Here is a 6,000-nt window from a genome sequence, read left to right on the forward strand (position 1 = left end):
GGACCTACTTCCAAGCTCTCTCAGGTTATTGGTAGAGTTCATTTCCTTGTAGCTGCAGGACCAAAGGCCTCATCTTCTTGCTGTTTGTAGGAAAGAGATTGCCCTTATCTCCTAAGCACTGCCTGGAGTTCCCTGTGTGTGGGCTTTCCGAACATGGCTGCCCACTTCTTCAAAACCAAGAAGGGAGAGCAATACTCCCACAAGACAGTGTTACAGTTTTATGTAGCATGACCACAGAATCATGCCGTACATGTAATCACAAAGATCCATCACCTTTGCCATGTTCTATTGGTTAGAATCAAGTCACAGGTCCTGCCCACACTCAAGAGAACTCTAGGAGGTGGGGATCTTGGTAACCACCCTAGAACCTGTCCCCCTCCACAAAAGACATCCAAAAATACTAAACTCGGGTTCATATCCATCTGGCTTTTAAAAATATGAAAGTGGCCACGTATACAATTTTGCCTGTAAAGTGCTAATGTGTGTATGTTTAATTTAATATAAAATAACACCCGAGTGCTGCTGGTCCCTTGCACAAATGAAACAGCTCCAGAGAAAGGTCCTAGAGCTAAGCAACCTCTGACCAGTCACCACCAATAACTGCAGGAAGATTCCATCACTCCAAGGAGTCTGTGAATGCACTTCAGGGAGAAATGATAGATGTGACAGAGGAAAGCTTGCCTCAAAACAGCCACAAAATAAGCAAAAAGAATGAAATAAATCCATTTGCATGAACCCTACATAACACATAACTATTTTAAGTTTTAAAACTAATTCTTCTGGAAAGTGTACAACCAAAATATTTATTGCTGACAGTATACCACATTTTTCAACACCTCTTTCAATTGTCTTGATTATAGTTTTAAAATAACATTATTTGAGAGGCTTCTGCTATGAGCCAAGCAGTTATAGTCTTTTTCAACTTATTCATCCTTCATTAATTCTTGGAGTTCATGGACTTGGATTTGAGAAGCACCATAGACAGTACTAGAACAGATGTAGGGAATGTTTTACTGACATGAATAAGCAATACTTAGCTGTCTCCTATATTGCAAGCATTTGACTATGACAATATGTGAGGGTAATTTTGTGGCTTTAAAGATGAATTACAACTAACTAAGCACTGACTCAGCAAGTTAGCATATCACCAAGTTGATAATGGATATTCAATAATTCTTATTTAATCTTCAAAATAGCCTTGTAAGTCACAGGATTACCCTGACTTTATAGACGAGGAAAACAGTGCTTAGAAGTTAGGCAACTAGCTCAGCGTCAAGCAGATAATGAGTAGGAGTGTGCTGACTTCATATCCAGCACTATGTCCATCATAGAATAAATACCTAATGCTCTTCTTTTAAATCAACTTAATTCCTATGTCTTAAAATATCTAAAGGAAATGTCTTTGCTCCCAGTTGATACTATTTGCTGTAGTTGGCCAAAAGGCTTATACCTATGTCTGTTTTAAGTTGATTTGAAACGTGTGAGTGTGTACTTCACAATTATTTTTTAATACCCATTGGATAAACAAATGAAATGTATAAAAAACAGAATGTCCTTGATTATCCAAACGCTGCTATGACGGTGGTGTGTAGAGAGGGGAGATCTCAGGTTGAGCTCTGGGCCACTGAGATCTATAGATTCCTTGGGGGCTGTGAGGCTCCCAAGAGAAGCTGTGGAGATTTCATGACAAGAAGCACATTGTGGCAAATAGTGGAGCTATCAGTCCTCTATGTGCCCTGCACCTATATGTGGCAGTTTAGATTTTAAAAACCATATCTCTTGGAGGGGGAAGGGTAAGCTGTGATAAAGTGAGAGAGTGGCATGGACATATACACACTACCAAACGTAAAATAGATAGCTAGTGGGAAGTAGCCGCATAGCACAGGGAGATCAGCTCGGTGGTTTGTGACCACCTAGAGGGATGGGATAGGGAGGGTGGGAGGGAGGGAGACGCAAGAGGGAAGAGATATGGGAACATATGTATATGTATAACTGATTCACTTTGTTATAAAGGAGAAACTAACACACCATTGTAAAGCAATTATACTCCAATAAAGATGTTAAAAAAAAAACAACAATAAAACCATACCTCTTAAAATCAGGTGAGGAAGGATGAGTTATTCAATAGGTTTTGAAAACTGTCTATTTTAAAAAATAGATTTACTTCACCCCAAAACCCAATTTTTACTGCATTAAATATAATTGTAAAAACACCAAAAATATGATACTTCTGTGTTGGGAAAAGTTTTTCCTAGTGTATCACCAAAGTACACACAGACACACACACACACACACACACACACACACACACACCAGTGTAGACGTACTCTATTGTTCTGTCCTGCCAGCATCTGTTGCCTCCTTTTTTCTAGTAAGAGAATACGTCTGATGATTTCAGGAATCATCCCTTCCTGTTGCTTAGTCCTTGTGACTCATCATCTCTACTCTGCAGTTTCAGATCAAGACCAACCCTTGGTCCATCAGAGCCACATCCTTCAGGACACTTCACATTCATGGAGATGTGACCTGAGCCAGGCCAGGCAAAGCCTTTTAAGGGATCTGCTAAAAGTCTGGGAAAAGACTCTCTCTCCTGGGTCTTGGGAACTAAAGATCCAGTAAGTCTGAGTCTGCTGAAGGGGTAAAGAAGGTTAAGGAGGAGAGAAGTGTTGAAGAGGGGAAGGAGGACAGCAGAAAAGATAAGAAAGCAAATGCAAGATGAAGGAGAAAAAGAAAAAGAAGACAAAGATGAAGACTCCTCCCTCTGCAACATATTTTTGAAATAAATTGTTTTAGCCTTAGGATGGTATTTGAGCCCCAAAATTACTTTGAATTATGGAATGGAAGGGAATTACCAATTTTCAACAGCTTAATTTCTTTAAATGACTATATTCAATCTTGCTGTTTTGGGAAATCCTTCAAAATTAAAACAGAAAAATGGTCTACTGATGGAAGTGAAAAATACTTTCATTAAGAAAGGAAGCTGTGAATGTGTGTGTTTTCTATTTTGTTTTATCCTATACAGGAGTCTAACTAAGAACCTTTTCCATTTCCCTTCATCACTCGTTATTGAAATTCATGGGGTTTGAAGGAACCTTAAGGATAATGAGGAGGATACGATTTATTACTATTCAGAAAATTTTACTGATCAGAGAAACCAAGAGCTTATGTTAACATAAAATACTTAACATCACATTCTGTATTTACCAAAATTGATGCACAATTATATCAACTAAGTTATACTTAAACCGTTGTTGGAATAATTTATCTATGAAAATTAACTTGAATAACATTACAATCAGTGGAAGGACTGGGAGAGGGGAAAGCATAAATAGCATAAGTAACTAATGAAGTGAAATAGTAAGTGAAAAGGGACTGTAGTTCACACTTAGAAACAAGTTAGGGCTGTGTGTTTTCCCTTCACATGGAAGATGAGTACAAGTGATCTGGTGTGCAAATGTCACTGATGGTGGAATGGCTGAACTCCGGGTTTCAGGCTATGGCTTTATTTTAGACCAACCAGTGTCTTCCTACATGCTCTGTCCACATTCTTGTCTCTGCAGTTTCCAATATTTGTGGAAGATTCCATCTTTTCCTGGTCATTTTCAGTTTTGAGAACAATTTCATTCAGGTAACTATTAAAGGCACTTATTCTCACTCCTCACATATACAAGTAGAAGAACATTCATTGAAAGAAGCTCTCATCTCTCTTTTGTGCCTCCCTCACTACTTCTTTTTTTTTTAATATTTATTTATTTGGCTGCGCTGGGTCTTAGTTGCGGCATGCGGGATCCAGTTCCCTGACCAGGGATCGAACCCGGGCCCCCTGCATTGGGAGCAAGACGTCTTCACCGCTGGACCACCAGGGAAGTCCCTCTCATTACTTCTGGAGTAGTAATCGTCCAACTCTTCTGTGACTGGGTGAGCAAGTTGATTCTAGGATAAGGTTTTAGCTGAGCTGTATCAGACACAATAAAAGCCTTATTCTCCAACCAGCTTTATCTGTCGAAAGTTGAAATGATGCTGTATTTTAAATTTCCCTCTTTCCAACTCCTAAATCATTCAGTTGATTTACATAAAGATCAGGCAAGGAAGAAGGATGTTAACTGTTGGCTTCCTGAATCCCAATGATAAGTGAGATGCCCTTTCAGTCATGAGAATTATGGCCTAATATTATATTTAATTCAAAACTTCTCCTCTTCCTTCATACAGGCTTGACCCATTGTCCACGTACCTCCAGTGGGAAGGTGTGGTTCATTCTTTCATTCTTCTGATCTCTATTCACTAGGCAATGCCCACCCTTCCAGGCCTCTGTGATGGCCCTACTCAGGTCTCCTTCCTCACAGCCAAGGGTTCCTGCACCACAGCAAGCTGCTGTCTTGGGAGAGTTCTTTCAAGATAGTTTGAGCCCAGTCACCCATCAGGGAGGCAGTATGGCAGCCAGACTCACAGTATTTAAACCTGAGTTTTTCGTTTACCATCCAAGTGACCTTGAACAAGTCTCAGTGCCCCATACATAAAGTAGAAAAGCTAAATTACCAATATCAAATGGTTGGTTAAGGATTAAATGAGTTAATATACATATAAAGTGTTTAATATAGTGCCTTGCATTTTGTACTTGTTATGTAAGTGTTAAATAAAATTAAGATGCCAGGGTCCCTTTCCAGGAGGTACTCCCAATCTTTCCAGGGGTTCTCTTGGTGCCCTTCACTTGCCTGGGATCAGAAGCAGATCCTCAGCACTATCCCTAGGCTGACAACCTCCGTCTCTCAGGGATTCCTCCCATGAACTTCCATTTAGAGTCTAGACTTCTGCTTTTATAGGTTAGATGAAGTATAGGGGGAGTTTCAAAGGACCAGCTTGGCTATCTCTTAGCAAGTCCTGGGATGGGGGTATCTGGCTATGGTCTTTATGATGTGAACCACTAAATGCCAACTTACAAACATAACCAACATTCCGGGCAACAGTCAATTACTTATGGAAAGCTTTCACTACATGCAGCAGAATGTAACACAGTGACTGAACTGAAAACCCTCAAACAATATGAGTCAGCTCTGGTTAAACCACATCAGATTAAGGAGGTAGCGTATGAGACACCTAGTTAACAGAGATGCATGTCTCTCTCTACCTTTCTAGTCTCTCATCTCAGCATCCGTATACTCTTTCCCTCTGTTCTCACTGAACTATTTTTAATTGCTTAAACCTCACTTTTCACACCTCTCTGCTTCCCTGCAGCTCCTCTGCAAGGCGTGCCCTTTCAATCCCTATCTTAAGAAACCTTATGCTGCTGCCCAGAAAGCAAGTCATTCCCGTAGCCCCTGCACGCACCCCCTACTTCGTCCTTCGCACACAGTTGCTGTGAGTTATCCCCATGTCTGTTTCCTATAGGAGACAGGGAGGCCCTCAGGTGCAAGAACAGTCTTCCTGTCTTGGGGTCCCAGCACATGGCATGGCGCCTGGCTGGTTTTAGTAAATAAGTGATATAAGATCGTACATCATGGAGGAATCTAAAAAATACAACAAACTAGTGAATATAGCAAAAAAGAAACAGGCTCACAGATATAAAGGACAAACTAGTGGTGACCAGTGGCGAGAGGGAAGAGAGGAGGGGCAAGATAGGGGTAGAGTATTAAGTACAAACTATTGTGTATAAAATAAGCTACAAGGATATATTGTACAACACAGGGGATATAGCCAATATTTTGTAATAACTATAAATGGAGCACAACCTTTCAAAATAGTGAATTACTATATTGTACCTCTGTAACTTATATAATATACAGCAACGGTACTTCAATAATTTTTTAATTTTTTTAATAAAAATAAACAAAATATTGGCTATTAAAAAAAAGATCATATATTATGGGATAAAACTTTGTTCATCTGAGACCTGGATTGCAGAATTTGTCCTGAGAGAAAGGAGCTAACTTGACTCAGTCATCACCTTGATGGGCCACTTTTGTATGGAGAAGAGGAGTAGGGGTAAAAACAACTAAATTTTTT

The sequence above is a fragment of the Monodon monoceros genome, unplaced genomic scaffold, assembly GCF_005190385.1.
Source record: "Monodon monoceros isolate NGI ecotype Baffin Bay Population unplaced genomic scaffold, NGI_Narwhal_1 Super_Scaffold_12, whole genome shotgun sequence".
Taxonomy (NCBI): domain Eukaryota; kingdom Metazoa; phylum Chordata; class Mammalia; order Artiodactyla; family Monodontidae; genus Monodon; species Monodon monoceros.